We start from the raw sequence: 17,397 nt of genomic DNA, 5'->3' as shown, positions 1-17,397 counted from the left end.
CACTCTGCAGGATATTATCCAGGAGAACTTCCCCAATCTAGCAAGGCAGGCCAACGTTCAGATTCAGGAAATACAGAGAACGCCATGAAGATACTCCTCGAGAAGAGCAACTCCAAGACACATAATTGTCAGATTCACCGAAGTTGAAATGAAGGAAAAAATGTTAAGGGCAGCCAGAGAGAAAGGTTGGGTTACCCTCAAAGGGAAGCCCATCAGACTAACAGCGGATCTCTCGGCAGAAACCCTACAAGCCAGAAGAGTGTGGGGGCCAATATTCAACATTCTTAAAGAAAAGAATTTTCAACCCAGAATTTCATATCCAGCCAAACTAAGCTTCATAAGTGAAGGAGAAATAAAATACTTTACAGACAAGCAAATGCTGAGAGATTTTGTCACCACCACTCTTTTAGGCCTGCCCTAAAAGAGCTCCTGAAGGAAGCGCTAAACATGGAAAGGAACAACCGGTACCAGCCGCTGCAAAATCATGCCAAAATGTAAAGACCATCGAGACTAGGAAGAAACTGCATCAACTAACGAGCAAAATCACCAGCTAACATCATAATGACAGGATCAAATTCACACATAACAATATTAACTTTAAATGTAAATGGACTAAATGCTCCAATTAAAAGACACAGACTGGCAAATTGGATAAAGAGTCAAGACCCATCAGTGTGCTGTATTCAGGAAACCCATCTCACGTGCAGAGACACACATAGGCTCAAAATAAAAAGATGGAGGAAGATCTACCAAGCAAATGGAAAACAAAAAAAGGCAGGGGTTGCAATCCTAGTCTCTGATAAAAGAGACTTTAAACCAACAAAGATCAAAAGAGACAAAGAAGGCCATTACATAATGGTAAAGGGATCAATTCAACAAGAAGAGCTAACTATCCTAAATATATATGCACCCAATACAAGAGCACCCAGATTCATAAAGCAAGTCCTGAGTGACCTACAAAGAGACTTAGACTCCCACACATTAATAATGGGAGACTTTAACACCCCACTGTCAACATTAGACAGATCAACGAGACAGAAAGTCAACAAGGATACCCAGGAATTGAACTCAGCTCTGCACCAAGCAGACCTAATAGACATCTACAGAACTCTCCACCCCAAATCAACAGACTATACATTTTTTTCAGCACCACACCACACCTATTCCAAAATTGACCACATAGTTGGAAGTAAAGCTCTCCTCAGCAAATGTAAAAGAACAGAAATTATAACAAACCATCTCTCAGACCACAGTGCAATCAAACTAGAACTCAGGATTAAGAATCTCACTCAAAACTGCTCAACTACATGGAAACTGAACAACCTGCTCCTGAATGACTACTGGATACATAACGAAATGAAGGCAGAAATAAAGATGTTCTTTGAACAACGAGAACAAAGACACAACATACCAGAATCTCTGGGATGCATTCAAAGCAGTGTGTAGAGGGAAATTTATAGCACTAAATGCCCACAAGAGAAAGCAGGAAAGATCCAAAATTGACACCCTAACATCACAATTAAAAGAACTAGAAAAGCAAGAGCAAACACATTCAAAAGCTAGCAGAAGGCAAGAAATAACTAAAATCAGAGCACAACTGAAGGAAATAGAGACACAAAAAACCCTTCAAAAAATTAATGAATCCAGGAGCTGGTTTTTTGAAAGGATCAACAAAATTGATAGACTGCTAGCAAGACTAATAAAGAAAAAAAGAGAGAAGAATCAAATAGACGTGATAAAAAATGATAAAGGGGATATCACCACCGATCCCACAGAAATACAAACTACCATCAGAGAATACTACAAACACCTTACGCAAATAAACTAGAAAATCTAGAAGAAATGGATAAATTCCTCGACACATACACCCTCCCAAGACTAAACCAGGAAGAAGTTGAATCTCTGAATAGACCAATAACAGAAGCTGAAATTGTGGCAATAATCAATAGTTTACCAACCAAAAAGAGTCCAGGACCAGATGGATTCACAGCCGAATTCTACCAGAGGTACAAGGAGGAGCTGGTACCATTCCTTCTGAAACTATTCCAATCAATAGAAAAAGAGGGAATCCTCCCTAACTCATTTTATGAGGCCAGCATCATTCTGATACCAAAGCCGGGCAGAGACACAACCAAAAAAGAGAATTTTAGACCAATATCCTTGATGAACATTGATGCAAAAATCCTCAATAAAATACTGGCAAAACGAATCCAGCAGCACATCAAAAAGCTTACCCACCATGATCAAGTGGGCTTCATCCCTGGGATGCAAGGCTGGTTCAATATACGCAAATCAATAAATGTAATCCAGCATATAAACAGAGCCAAAGACAAAAACCACATGATTATCTCAATAGATGCAGAAAAAGCCTTTGACAAAATTCAACAAGCCTTCATGCTAAAAACTCTCAATAAATTAGGTATTGATGGGACGTATTTCAAAATAATAAGAGCTATCTATGACAAACCCACAGCCAATATCATACTGAATGGGCAAAAACTGGAAGCATTCCCTTTGAAAACTGGCACAAGACAGGGATGCCCTCTCTCACCACTCCTATTCAACATAGTGTTGGAAGTTCTGGCCAGGGCAATTAGGCAGGAGAAGGAAATAAAGGGTATTCAATTAGGAAAAGAGGAAGTCAAATTGTCCGTGTTTGCAGACGACATGATTGTATATCTAGAAAACCCCATTGTCTCAGCCCAAAATCTCCTTAACCTGATAAGCAACTTCAGCAAAGTCTCAGGATACAAAATCAATGTACAAAAATCACAAGCATTCTTATACACCAATAACAGACAAACAGAGAGCCAAATCATGAGTGAACTCCCATTCACAATTGCTTCAAAGAGAATAAAATACCTAGGAATCCAACTTACAAGGGAGGTGAAGGACCTCTTCAAGGAGAACTACAAACCACTGCTCAAGGAAATAAAAGAGGATACAAACAAATGGAAGAACATTCCATGCTCATGGGTAGGAAGAATCAATATCGTGAAAATGGCCATACTGCCCAAGGTAATTTACAGATTCAATGCCATCCCCATAAAGCTACCAATGACTTTCTTCACAGAATTGGAAAAAACTACTTTAAAGTTCATATGGAACCAAAAAAGAGCCCGCATCGCCAAGGCAATCCTAAGCCAAAAGAACAAAGCTGGAGGCATCACACTACCTGACTTCAAACTATACTACAAAGCTACAGTAACCAAAACAGCATGGTACTGGTACCAAAACAGAGATATAGATCAATGGAACAGAACAGAGCCCTCAGAAATAATGTCGCATATCTATAACTATCTGATCTTTGACAAACCTGAGAAAAAGAAGCAATAGGGAAAGGATTCCCTATTTAATAAATGGTGCTGGGAAAACTGGCTAGCCATATGGAGAAAGCTGAAACTGGATCCCTTCCTTACACCTTATACAAAAATCAATTCAAGATGGATTAAAGACTTAAACGTTAGACCTAAAACCATAAAAACCCTAGAAGAAAACCTAGGCATCACCATTCAGGACATAGGCATGGGCAAGGACTTCATGTCCAAAACACCAAAAGCAATGGCAACAAAAGACAAAATTGACAAATGGGATCTAATTAAACTAAAGAGCTTCTGCACAGCAAAAGAAACTACCATCAGAGTGAACAGGCAACCTACAAAATGGGAGAAAATTTTCACAACCTACTCATCTGACAAAGGGCTAATATCCAGAATCTACAATGAACTCAAACAAATTTACAAGAAAAAAACAAACAACCCCATCAAAAAGTGGGCGAAGGACATGAACAGACACTTCTCAAAAGAAGACATTTATGCAGCCAAAAAACACATGAAAAAATGCTCATCATCACTGGCCATCAGAGAAATGCAAATCAAAACTGCAATGAGATACCATCTCACACCAGTTAGAATGGCAATCATTAAAAAGTCAGGAAACAACAGGTGCTGGACAGGATGTGGAGAAATAGGAACACTTTTACACTGTTGGTGGGACTGTAAACTAGTTCAACCATTGTGGAAGTCAGTGTGGTGATTCCTCAGGGATCTAGAACTAGAAATACCATTTGACCCAGCCATCCCATTACTGGGTATATACCCAAAGGACTATAAATCTTGCTGCTATAAAGACACATGCACACGTATGTTTATTGCGGCATTATTCACAATAGCAAAGACTTGGAACCAACCCAAATGTCCAACAATGGTAGACTGGATTAAGAAAATGTGGCACATATACACCATGGAATACTATGCAGCCATAAAAAAGGATGAGTTCATGTCCTTTGTAGGGACATGGATGAAATTGGAAATCATCATTCTCAGTAAACTATCGCAAGAACAAAAAACCAAACACCGCATATTCTCACTCATAGGTGGGAATTGAACAATGAGATCACATGGACACAGGAAGGGGAATATCACACTCTGGGGACTGTGGTGGGGTGGGGGGAGGGGGGAGGGATAGCATTGGGAGATATACCTAATGCTAGATGACGAGTTAGTGGGTGCAGCGCACCAGCGTGGCACATGTATACATATGTAACTAACCTGCACAATATGCACATGTACCCTAAAACTTAAAAAAAAAAAAAAAAAAGAAAAGTCAATCAATGTAATCCACCATATTGACAGGTATAAATATATAACAATACATAACATTTTTGTAGCAAAAACAAAGTCAAAAGAAAAATGATAAACTGGCACAAAATATATGTGACATACATCACCAAGGGGCAAAAATCCTAATTTATATGAAGAACTCTTTAAAATGTTGACAATGTCCAAAAATCCTATAGATAAATGGAAAAAAGATATTTGAACAGACAGTTCACAAATAGATTTTTTTTTTGAGACAGAGTTTCATTTGTCACTCAGGCTGGAGTGTAGTGGCACGATCTCAGCTCACTGCAACCTCCACCTCCCAAGTTCAAGCAATTCTCCTGCCTCAGCCTCCTGAGTACTGGGATTACAGGTGCCTGCCACCACGTCCCACTAATTTTTGTGTTTTTAGTAGAGACACAGTTTTGCCGTGTTGACCAGGCTGTTCTCAAACTGCTTACCTCAGTTGATCTGCCCACATTGGCCTCCCAAAGTGCTGGGATTACAGGCGTGAGCCACCACACCTGGCTGAGATATTAAAAGATGTACTAGAAACATGATGTTCAAGTTCACTTGCAATAAGAGAAAAGGCAAATTAAAACTACAATGAGACTCCATTTCTAATTGATCACATTGCAAAGATTCAAAAGTTTAACAGTCCCCTCTGGTGGTACAGTGGCGGGGTAGAGAAACAAGCACTTTCACATATTGTTGGTGGTTCGCTTAGGTCTTTTATTTTTTGAGACAGAGTGTCACTCTGTTGCCCAGGCTGCAGTGCAGTGGCGTGATCTTGGCTCACTGCAACCTCCACTTCCTGGGTTCAAGTGATTCTCCTGCCTCAGCCTCCTGAGTAGCTGGGATTACAGGTGTGCGCCACCATGCCTGGCTCATTTTTGTATTTTTAGTAGAGACGGGTATTCACTATATTGGTCAGGCTGGTCTCGAACTCCTGACCTCAAGTCATCCACCTGCCTTGGCCTCCCAATATGCTGGGATTACAGGTGTGAGCCACTGCGCCTGGCCTGGTCTTAACATTTAATCATAAAAAGGTGTTTTCAGAACCCCAGAGTTAGGACCCCCATTCAAAGGCTGCATCAGGTCCCAAAAATGCTTTGTCCTGTTCTGCCTCAGTTACATGAACAAAGATTACAGGAAACTTTTCAGCGACAAGGTCTCAAAGTCATTTATTTCCCTGTTGATGTTTTAAAAATACCCTTAAACAAGTAAGCCATTGTTGAAAATGTGCTCACTCTTAGGTATTAAACAATAAATATTAGTCTTGCTTATTGACTGTTACACATGAAAACATGCTACGAGTTTAGAATTTGGAAATGAACCAGCAGAGTCTGGGGCTCAAAGAAATCTCCCTCTTTGCTTCCTCCTGCCAGCTATCTACTCTGTGTCACTTGGCTAGTCCTGTACATTTCAAACCTGTTTCTCTTCCATTACCCAGATACTTCTGGTGCCAGATACTATTGAACACGGATATATTGTGATACGTCCTTTAATCCTGCACCTTTACAGTAAACCTATCTTTACCAAATTAAAGCTCCTGCTGGAGGCCAGCTGGCTATGAAAGAGTGAATGAAAGCAATGCTTTCTTGAGCTCTGCTGCTTCAACTTAAAGGCACCTAGGAATCAACTAGGGACCTTGTTCAAATGCAGATTCTTTTTTTTTCTTTTTGAGATGGACTCTCGCTCTGTTGCTCAGGCTGGAGTGCAGTGGCACAATCTTGGCTCACTCCCAGGTTCAAGCAATTCTCGTGCCTCAGCCTCCCAAGTAGCTGGGATGCCTGCCACCAAGCCTGGCTAATTTTTTTTTTTTTTTTTTTTTTTTTTGTAGAGATGAGGTTTTACCATGTTGGCCAAACTGATCTCAAACCCCTGACCTCAAGTGATCTGCCTGCGTTGGCCTCCCAAAGTGCTGGGATTACAGGCATGAGCCACTGCGCCCAGCCTCAAATGCAGAGTCTGATTCAAGTAGGCCTTGGGAGGGTTCTGAGACTGCATTTTTACCAAGCTTGTGGCTGATCCACTGACTAGGCTTTGCCAAGCAAGGGGCCATGAAAGAAATTTGGGTAGGCTCCCCAGCGTTGGTGACACAACTCAGTCTTCCTATCCCATCCAAATCCCCCAAGCCCTCCACATTCAATCACCAACCCTCCTCTCCACCTCCCCTGCTCTAGTTTGGACCCTTATCACCCTCACAGGAATTATTGCAAAACTCTCCTGATTTAATCTCCTTGCCTTTTTTCCTCTTTAATCCTGTTTTTGAGGTTGCACAGAGATCTTTCTAAGATGCAAACCTTGGCCAGGCATGGTGGCTCATGCCTGTAACCCCAGCACTTTGGGAGGCTGAGGTGGGTGGATCACCTGGGGCCAGGAGTTCGAGACCAGCCTGGCCAACATGGTACAACCCCATCCAGTAAAAATGCAAAAATTAGCCAGGTATGGTGACACACACCTGTAATCCCAGCTACTTGGGAGGCTGAGGCAGGAGAATCACTTGAACCTGGGAGGTAGAGTATATTCGTCTGTTCTCACGCTGCTAATAAAGACATACCCGAGACTGGGTAATTTATACAGAAAAGAAGTTTAATTGACTTACAGTTCCATATGGTTGGGGAGGCCTCACGATCATGGAAGAAGGTGAATGAGGAGCAAAGTCACATCTTTTACAGTGGCAGGCAAGAGAGCTTGTGCAGGGGAACTCCCATTTACAAAACCATCAGATCTCATGAGATTTATTCACTACTGTGAGAACAGTATGGGGGAAACCACCCCATGATTCAATTATCTCCACCTAGTCCCGCCCTTGACACATGGGAATTATTACAGTTCAAGGTGAGATTTGGGTGGGGACACAGAGCCAAACCATATCATTTTGCCCCTGGCCCCTCCCAAATCTCATGTCTTCATATTTCAAAACTAATCATGCCTTCCCAACAGTCCTCCAAAGTCTTAACTCATTTTAGCATTAACCCAAAAGTCCAAGTCCAAAGTCTTATCTGAGACAAGGCAAGTCCCTTCTGCCTATGAGCCTGTAAAATCAAAAGCAAGTTAGTTACTTCCTAGATACAATGGGGGTACAGGCATTTGGTAAATACACCTGTTCCAAATGGGAGAAATTGGCCAAAATCAAGGCTCCATGCAAGTCCAAACTCCAGCAGGGCAGTCATTAAATCTTAAAGCTCCAAAATGATCTCCTTTGACTCCATGTCTCACATCCAGGTCACACTGATACAAGAGGTGGGTTTTTATGGTCTTGGGCAGCTCCACCCTGTGGTTTTGCAGGGTACAGCCCCACTCCTGGCTGCTTTCATTGGCTGGTGTTGAGTATCTGTGGCTTTTCCAGGCCCACAGTCCAAGCTGTTGGTAGGTCGACCATTCTGTGATCTGGAGGACAGTGGCCCTCCTCTCACAGCTCCACTAGGTGGTGCCCTAGTGGGGACTCTGTGTGGGGACTCTGACCCCACATTTCCCTTCCACTGCACTAGCAGAGGTTCTTCATGAGGGCACCGCCTCTGCAGCACATCCCTACCTGGACATCCTGGCATTTCCATACATCCTCTGAAATCTAGGCAGAGGTTCCCAAACCTCAATTATTGACTCCTGTGCACCCACAGGCCCAATACCAAGTTGAAGCTGCCAAGGTTTGGGGCTTCACCCTCTGAAGCAATGGCCTGAGTTCTACATTGGCCCCTTTCAGCCACGGCTGGGACACAGGACACCAAGTCCCCAGATTACACAAAGCAACGGGGCCCTGAATCCGGCCCAGGAAACCATGTTTTCCTCCTAGGCCTCCAGGCTTGTGATGGGAGGGGCTGCCATGAAGACCTCTGACATGTTCTGGAGACATTTTCTCCATTGCCTTAGTGATTAACATTTGGCTCCTAGTTACTTACACAAATTTCTGCAGTGGGTTGAATTTTCCCCTCAGAAAATGGGTTTTTCTTTTCTGTGGCATCATCGGGCTGCAAATTTTCCTAACTTTTATGCTCTGCTTCCCTTTTAAACAGAAGTTCCAATTCCAAACCATGTCTTTGTGAATACATAAAACTGAATTTTTTTTTTTTTGAGACTGAGTCTCACCTTTTTTAAGTCTCACTTTTTTTTTTTTTTTCTGAGACTGAGTCTCACCCAGGCTGGAGTGGCACAATCTCTGCTCACTGCAACCTCTGCCTCCCAGGTTCAAGCAATTCTTGTGCCTCAGCCTCCCAAGTAGCTGGAATTATAGGTGCACACCACCTTCACCTGGCTAATCTTTATATTTTTAATAGAGACAGGATTTTGCTCTGTTGGCCAGGCTTGTCTGGAACTCCTGACCTCAACTGATCTGCCAGCTTTGGCCTCCCAAAGTGCTGAGATTACAGGTATGAGCCACCACACCTGGCCAAGACTGAATGCTTTTAACGGCACTTAAATCACCTCTTGAATGCTTTGCTGCTTAGAAATTTCTTCCAAACAGATACCCTAAATCATCTCTCTCAAGTTCGAAGTTTCACAGATCTCTAGGGCAGGAGCAAAATGCTGCCAGTCTCTTAGTGCTAAAGTAACAAGAGTGACCTTTACTCCAGTTCCCAACAAGTTTCTAATCTGCATCTGAGACCACCACAGCCTGGACCTTATTGTCCTTATCACTATCAGCATTTTGGTCAAAGCCATTCAACAACTCTCTAGGAAGTTCCAAACTTTCCCACATCTTCCTGTCTTCTGAGCCCTCCAACTCTCTAGGAAGTTCCAAACTTTCCCATATTTTCCTGTCATCTTCTGAGACCTCCAAACTCTTCCAACCTCTACCTATTACCCAGTTCCAAAGTTGCTTCCAAATTTTTGAGTATCTTTACTGTAACACCCCACTACCTGGTACCAATTTACTGTATTAGTCTGTTCTCACACTGCTAATAAACACATACCCGAGACTGGGGAATTTACAAAGGAAAGAGGTTTAATGGACTCACAGTTCCACACGGCTGGGGAGGTCGTACAATCGTGGCAGAAGGCAAATGAGGAACAAAGTCACATCTCACAAGGCGGGAGGCAAGAGAGCTTGTGCGCAGGAACTCCCATTTATAAAACCACCAGATCTCGTGAGACTTATTCACTACCATGAGAACTGTATGGGTGAAACCGCCTCCATGATTCAATTATCTCCACCTGGCCCCACCCTTGACATGTGGGGATTATTACAATTCAAGGTGATAATTTGGGCGGGGACACAAAGCCAAACCATATCATGGAGGTTGCAGTGAGCCAAGATTGCATCACTGCACTCCAGCCTGGGTGACTGAGTCTGTCTCAAAAAAAAAAAAAAAAAAAAAAAAAAAAGAAAAGAAAAAGAAAAGCAAACCTAGTCAAGGCCCATTCCAGCTTTAGCCCTTTTGCTGGCTCCCACCTTTCCTTAAGATAAAGTCCAAACTCCTGGACTGAGCCCATTGGCCCTCTCACAAGCTGGCCCCTGCCCACCTCCCCCATATCCCAGTAACATCACCTCCCTCTGTGTCTCGGCAATGTTGTGGTTCCCACATGCCTTTCCACATGGTGTGCCCTCTGCCTCGAATGTCCTTACTGTGAGTCCTAGTAAGGGAAAAGGAGCTAGGCTTGGCAGGACCAGGGGAAAGCAAAAGGAGAAAGCAGATAAGCTGTAAGTCAGCCTTTGTTTATGGTCCAGGACACACAGCCCTCCTTCACGAATAACTCATAATCTTCCTGCACCCAACTTATCAGCAGACCCTCGGCTGATAGAAAAATGCAAGTTAGCTCACTGCAACCTTGGCATTACCAGCACTGCATAAAGCTCTCTTCAGCACACAGTACAAGCAGCATACCGTAAAATCCCCAGCAAGCCTTCGTCTCTTTGCAGTCAGCTCTTCTCTTGCTGACCTGCCCATTGCTTCCTTGCAACATGTTTTCCTAGTTTCTCTAATAAATCTGCCTTTCCTTACTTACAACTATCTTAGTAAAATTTTTTTATCACCCTCATGACAGCGGCCCCAGAAAGTCGCCACGTGCAACATTTCCCACCTATCTGCAGGACAAGCTTTTATTCAGCCTTAAGTACTCTGGCCAAATATCACATCCTCAGCAAAGCCTTTCACAATTCCCCAAAAGAAGTTAAGGTGTAAACACACTCTCCATTGTACTATTTCTGTACCTTATACATGCTTTCCAAGATGCTGTCCCTCCTATTCACGATCAAGCTCTTAAAGTCAAGGGTCACGTCTAGTCTTCATTATGTTGTCACTGAAGACATAGTTCTGAGCTAACACATAGCTTTACAATACAGCTTATGTCTTCAGTGCCTGTGATCAGGAAGAGAAAGCATGGAACCATTCAGGATGCCTGGCTTTTAGTCCCAAATCTAAATTTGCTCAGCCAATTTAGGCAGATCACATTAATTAGACTCTCTTTTCCATTGAGATTTATGACAAATGACAGTATAAGTGAAAATGCTTTGAAAAATATCAAGTGCTATAAATGCAACAATTTAATAATTTCAACGATCAAAAAAGCCACTTTTCATTGAACACTTAGGCTGTACCAGGTGCTTTACAAAGATTGTTCGTCATTCTGACAGCATTCCTGGGAGGGAGGTAGCAGGAGCCACACTGTGTAGACAAGAAAACCTTTGCTAAGAGACATTAAGAATTTGTTTCAAGTCACACTGCTAGTAGATGGCACAGCCAGGACTCAAACCCATATATCTGGTGACCCCAGATTTATGTATTTTCTAGTAAGGTTTCATGTAAGGTTGTCTTATGACATAAAACTATATTGTATGGCCAGGCATGGTGGCTCACACCTGTAATCCCAGCACTTTGGGAGGCCAAGGCAGGTGTGTCAATTGAAGTCAGGAGTTCGAGACCAGCCTGGCCAACATGGTGAAACCCTGTCTCTACTAAAAATACAAAAATTAGCTGGGTGTGGTGGTGCATGCCTGTAGTCCCAGCTACTCGGAAGGCTGAGGCAGAATTGCTTGAACCTGGAGGCCGAGGTTGCAGCAAGCTGAGATCACGCTAGAGTGAGACTCTGTCTTAAGAAAAAGAAAAAACTATATCGTATTATCCAGTTTCAGATGCATCTAGCATCATAATAAATGACTGAACTTTTATTATTTTTACTTGTCTGCACATAACTTTTAAAAATGCGAAAGGTTTAAATTTATCTGTGATTATTTCTTACTCCTTTTTTTTTTTTGAGGCAGTGTCTTGCTGTGTTGCCCAGGCTGGAGTGCAATGGCATGATCATGGCTCACTGCAGCCTTGACCTCTTGGGCTCAAGTGATCCTCCCACCTCAGCCTCCCGAGTAGCTGGGACTACAGGTGCACACCACCACACCCAGCTAATTTTTAGATTTTTTGTAGAGATGGGGTCTCACTATATTTGCTCAGTCTGGTTTTGAACTGGGCTCAAGCAATCTCCTGCCTTGGCCTCCCAAAGTACTGAGATTACAAGCATGAGACACCACATCTGGCACTCTTACTGTTTCTTGAGAGCAGGTTCATGTCTTGTTTAAAGTGCTTATCATAATGTTTAGCACTTAGCAGAAATTCTATAATGTTTATTTTTTAATTGTTAAATATTGTTAGTCTTTAGTTTCAACATATGAAATTGCCATTTTTGTAGGCCCAAATTTGACAAATATCAGCAATTTCATATGATTTAAGCTATATCTTTAAGAAAAAGTTAAAGGAAAAATAAATCAGTTGAAAATATGTTTACTTGAGCATCCTGGTTTCCAATATTACGTGTATACTTCAGCATTTCCATGTTTTTGTTTTTTTTTTGAGATGAAGTCTCGCTCTGTCGCCCAGGCTGGAGTGCAATGGCGCGATCTCAGCTCACTGCAACCTCTGCCTCCTGGGTTCAAACGATTCTCTTGCCTCAGCCTCCCGAGTAGCTGGGACTACCGGTGCGTGCCACCATGCTTGGCTAATTTTTTTTGTATTTTTAGTAGAAACAGAGTTTCAACGTGTTAGCCAGGATGGTCTTGAACTCCTGGCCTCGTGATCTGCCTGCCTTGGTCTCCCAAAGTGTTGGGATTACAGGCATGAGCCCACCGCGCTCAGCAGCATTTCCATGTTTTAGTGTATTGTTTCCTATTCTCTGGAAAAAAAAAATCTTTGAAATAGGTTGAAATTTTCCCCAAAATATCAGTCTCACATTAACAAGCAGCAGGTTGAAACACAGATACTCTCCTATGCCTTGCATCCCAAAGGACCCCAAATCCTTTATGTTTTTCCTGAATTTGACAATAATATTAATTCCCTTTTTTTTTTTCTTTTTTTTTTTTAGATGGAGTCTTGCTCTGTCACCCAGGCTGGAGTGCAGTGGCGCAATCTCAGCTCACTACAACCTCCGCCCCCAGGGTTCAAGCGATTCTCCTGCCTCAGCCTCCTGAGTAGATGGGATTACAGGTGCACACCACCACGCCTGGCTAATTTTTGTATTTTTAGTAGAAATGAGGGTTCATCATGTTGGTCAGGCTGGTCTCGAACTCCTGACTTGTGGTCTGCCCACCTTGACCTCTCAAAGTGCTGGGATTACAGGCGTGAGCCACCTCGCCCAGCCTAATTTCCAGTATTTTAAGAATGTTCCAGCCCAGCATGGCGGCTCATGCCTGTAATCCCAGCATTTTGGGAGGCCGAGGCAGGAGGATCACTTCAGCTCAGGAGTTTGAGACCAGCCTGGGCAACATAGCAACCTTGTCTCTACTAAGATTTAAAAAATTAAAAAAAAAAATTATCCGGGTATGGTGGGGCTCACCTGTAGTCCCAGCTACTAAGAAGCCTGAGGCAGGAGGATCACTTGAGCCCAGGAGACTGAGGCTGCAGTGAGCTATGATTGCTCAGCCATTACACTTCTAGCCTGGGCAACAGAGCGAGACTCTGTCTCAAAAATAAATAAATAAATAAATAAATAAATAAATAAATAAATAAAGTAAATAAAAGAATGTTCCAAAATGTCAGATCTGTGACAGAATATAAAACTATCATAGAATATAGTATTTTGTGGCCAGCCATAGTGGCTCACACCTGTAATCCCAGCACTTTGTGAAGCCGAGGCGGGCAGATCACCTGAGGTCAGGAGTTTGAGAACCGCCTGGCCAACATGGCGAAACCTTGTCTCTACTAAAAATACAAAAATTAGCTCGGCATGGTAGTGAGCTGAGATAGCTTGACCCCTGGGAGACAGAGGTTGCAGTGAGCCAAGGTTGCGCCACTGCACTCCAGCCTGGGTGACAGAGCAAGACTCAGTCTCAAAAAAAAAAAAAAAAAAATAGCCATTCCCTCTCCCCACCCCAAGTTGTAGTAACAATTTAAGCTCCTGCTCCTATCAGGTGAAGTAGAAATGCCATTAGCTAACACTGCTGAGTCAGTATTTTCTGAGAGGGTAGAAAATTCCTTTATCAGAAGAACACAAAATACTGCTTCTACCCAGGAAGCAATGTATTAAGCAATAGATACATTTATATCCAGAGATTAACAAGGAAAAACTTAAAAATAAAGAGTTAAGGCTCAGATGGATGGAGTGAAAGCCAAGGGTGTTCTGGAAGGATGGAGGAGGGGCATTGGGACTCTCTGTGTAGTGGTCAGTGGAGGGTCTGTGCATTTGCTCCTTGAAGCTTATGCCCCAGCCCGACGGAGACTTCGGGGAAACAATTTTTATTAAAGCAAGGGTAGCAGAATGGGGCAGGAGATGAGGAAGAGACAGTGATTATGTATCTCTATAAAGCTTTATGGCTTCCACAATCTTTTCACATGCATCACCTTGAGCTTTAATATTGTCTTGTCAAGTCACATGGGGAAAATGGTCTTATCTTGATTTTGCAGATTAAGTGACTTCTAGGAGGAAACTTGTCCAGGCCAAACTAGTCCCGTCCTTTGAAGCCTTCCAACCTTGCTACACCTGGGGCACCATCCAGTTTGCCTGCCCCATTGCCTCCTAGGGAACAAGGGAGCTGAGTTAGATCCTTTTAATCCTGGTGGCGTAGTCAAGCCAAGGCGTGGTAGCAGATACATCAATGATTATGAACCAACACAGCAGCTAACTGACCCCAAAGCAAACATTCCTGACATGGCTGTGGCCCAGGGCCTTGTCAATGTCCCCAGGGGAAAATTCCCTCACCAGGATGGGAAAAGTCTCACAACTGTCAGAAGGCATTTGTCCACTGTATTTCTTAGTGTGAAAGAATAAGCTTACTCAATAAATTTTTTTTTTTTGAGACAGAGTCTTGCTCTGTCACCCAGACTGGAGTGCAATGGTGCAATAGCAGCTCACTGCAACCTTCACCTCCCGGGTTCGAGTGATTCTCAGCCTCCAGAGTAGCTGGGATCACAGGTGTGCACCACCACACCCAGCTAATTTTTCTGTTTTTTTTTTGGCCAGGCTGGTCTTGAATTCTTGGGCTGAAGTGATCCACCTACTTAGGCCTCCCAAAGTGCTGGGATTACAGGTGTGAGGCACTGCACCCGGCCTCAATAAATAACTTTAAAGATCCCTCATCCTTGTCTTTCCAAAAAAATTGGAAAAACAACTTTGGCCGCATCTGCATCCCTTACTTTTCAGAAGAGAGGCTTCCGAGCGAAGAGCGGTGTGTGCACACATCATACCTATTTTTGAACTAACTTACATTATGAGCAATTAAGGAACTTTTTTAAATAAAAGATTTTTAGCCGGGCACGGTGGCTCACGCCTGTAATCCCAGCACTTTGGAAGGCCGAGGCAGGCGGATCACGAGGTCAGGAGATAGAGACCATCCTGGCTAGCACGGTGAAACCCCGTCTCTACTAAAAAATACAAAAAATTAGCCGGGCGTGGTGGAGGGCGCCTGCAGTCCCAGCTACTCTGGAGGCTGAGGCAGGAGAATGGCGCGAACCCGGGAGGCGGAGTTGCAGTGAGCAGAGATCACGCCACTGCACTCCAGCCTGGGCAACAGAGTGAGACTCTGTTGTCTCAAAAAAAAAAAGAAAAGAAAAAAAGATTTTTATTTCAGATAAAATTAATATTTCCATAATTAGGATACACACATAATTAGCAAACACACATTCTTGAGTCCATTATTTAAGGTTTAGTCTATAAACGACTTCCATGAGTATTAGAGATCCTGAATGTCATCTGAATATTTGTCTACACACTTGTGGGCAGCTTCTGTAGACTTTTCTTTGTAGAAATTCCAGTTTTTCTGAATTCTTCCTTTTCCTTCAGGTTTTCCACTTTGCATTATTCATAAAAGGCTGGGTCATTATAGTGAGCTGTTAAGACATTCTTTCAATGCAGAATTTTCTTTCCAGCATTTTACTACCATAAGGATTCCAGAGTTCTTGCAACATTTGGTAAAATCTTGAACTTGTCAGAAGACCTCTCTCTGGCCTTTTCTCTCATTATTTTAGGGATCAAAACATCTTTTTCGACACGTCTGAGCTGCTGCTCCAAAAACCTGTAGTGTCTTCCCATTGTTTTTGGTATAAAAATCAAACTCCTTGAAATGGTTTACAGGACATTTCATGATTCACAACTGAAACTCCTCCACAGCGACGGCACACACTCCTCTTTGATCTCAATTCTTCTTTCTTGTGGTCTTTGCTTAAACCACTGTTCTTTAAATTTCACAGAGCAACCATCAGAGTTGTTAAATTAATCCGCGGGGTCGAGTGCCATCGCGGCGGGCGGAGAAGCAATTAAGGAACTTCTCTAATGAACTTCTGGTGCACAACAAAACCATGTAGTCTCGAAATTTTAGTTCCTCCGCAGTCCCCCATTGTGTTTTATGCTACCCCGCCTTCCACAGTCTCTAGGGACCCCTAACCGACCCCCTTGGCTCTCAGGCCATAATCTCACAACCCTCCCCAGCCCAACGGGGACCGCCAGCGCTGGGCTGTAATACCACTCGCCACCAGCAGATGCCGCAGCCCCAACACTGCACAGAGCCAACTTTCAAAATTACCACCGAGCCTGTCGGCAGCCATTTAGTGCCTGCTGTATACTTGCCAAGCGCCACGCAGGGCCCTTCGGGTCAACCCTGTACCAGTTGGCCCAGCTGCGAAATGCGGCGATCGTTAGTGTTAAATTAGTAAAATGGTCTACAGTACTTTGAACAATGACCGGCTGGTGGTGTGAAATTATTACCAGGCCGAGACCAGCCTGGAGCCGGCTCCTGCCTCGTGCCGTCCCGCAAGGAGGTCCTGCCCCCAGGCTTGCCTTCCAGCCAGTTGGGGCCTTTGCCCTTTTCCTGTCGCCTGCCACTAAGCTGCTGCTAGGAACCCCGGCTGGAATTTAGCTCGCCTCCGGCAAAGTGGTGGGGGCGGGCCCGGGTCGGGGAGGCCACATCACCTGCTTCCTGCAGGAACTTTTAGAAGGCAGGCAGCCCGGAACATGGCACTGTGGGGCACGGTAGGGCGCGAGGGGCCGCGCCCCTAAGGCCTAAACTCAACATAAAGTTTTTTCTTTGCCCTCCAGCCCGGCCCCAGGGTCGGGGCGCGTTTATCGCGCCGGGCACAACCGTGAGGAGCGGGGGTTTGCGGGGCCTCTTGACTGTACCTGGGGCTGCACCTGCCAGGAGTGCGGAAAGGCGCAGGGCCGAGGTCCCCAAGCCCAGAGCGGGCGGCAGCCTGCGGGCGACCTCGGAGGGCAGAGCAACCTCGGAGGGCAGGGCGTCCCCGCTCCCGGCACGCACCAGTGCCCGCGCACCCCAGCTCGCACGTGGCGCTCGGGCCCCGGCTGCACGCGCACGCGCGCAGGGATGCGCCACGTGCTGGGGCCCCACACGCGGGGAGGCTGCGCTCGGCGAGGGCGC

General features: G+C 44.2%; 1 long non-coding RNA gene and 1 pseudogene across 1 annotated transcript; both read right to left on the bottom strand.

Annotated features, from left to right (window-relative positions):
• Positions 1–10,755: 10,755 nt before the first annotated feature.
• LOC130540800 (uncharacterized) lies at positions 10,756–17,321 on the bottom strand. The gene is made up of 3 exons (XR_008954796.1): positions 17,142–17,321; positions 14,372–14,546; positions 10,756–10,903 (listed from the first exon to the last, which is right to left on the bottom strand). It is a non-coding gene; the product is annotated as an uncharacterized LOC130540800 (long non-coding RNA).
• LOC117975881 (COX assembly mitochondrial protein homolog) lies at positions 14,532–16,826 on the bottom strand (annotated as a pseudogene).
• Positions 17,322–17,397: the final 76 nt, after the last annotated feature.

The sequence above is a fragment of the Pan paniscus genome, chromosome 15 (genome assembly GCF_029289425.2).
Source record: "Pan paniscus chromosome 15, NHGRI_mPanPan1-v2.0_pri, whole genome shotgun sequence".
NCBI classification, from domain to species: domain Eukaryota; kingdom Metazoa; phylum Chordata; class Mammalia; order Primates; family Hominidae; genus Pan; species Pan paniscus.
This window is presented reverse-complemented; position numbering and strand designations above follow the sequence as displayed.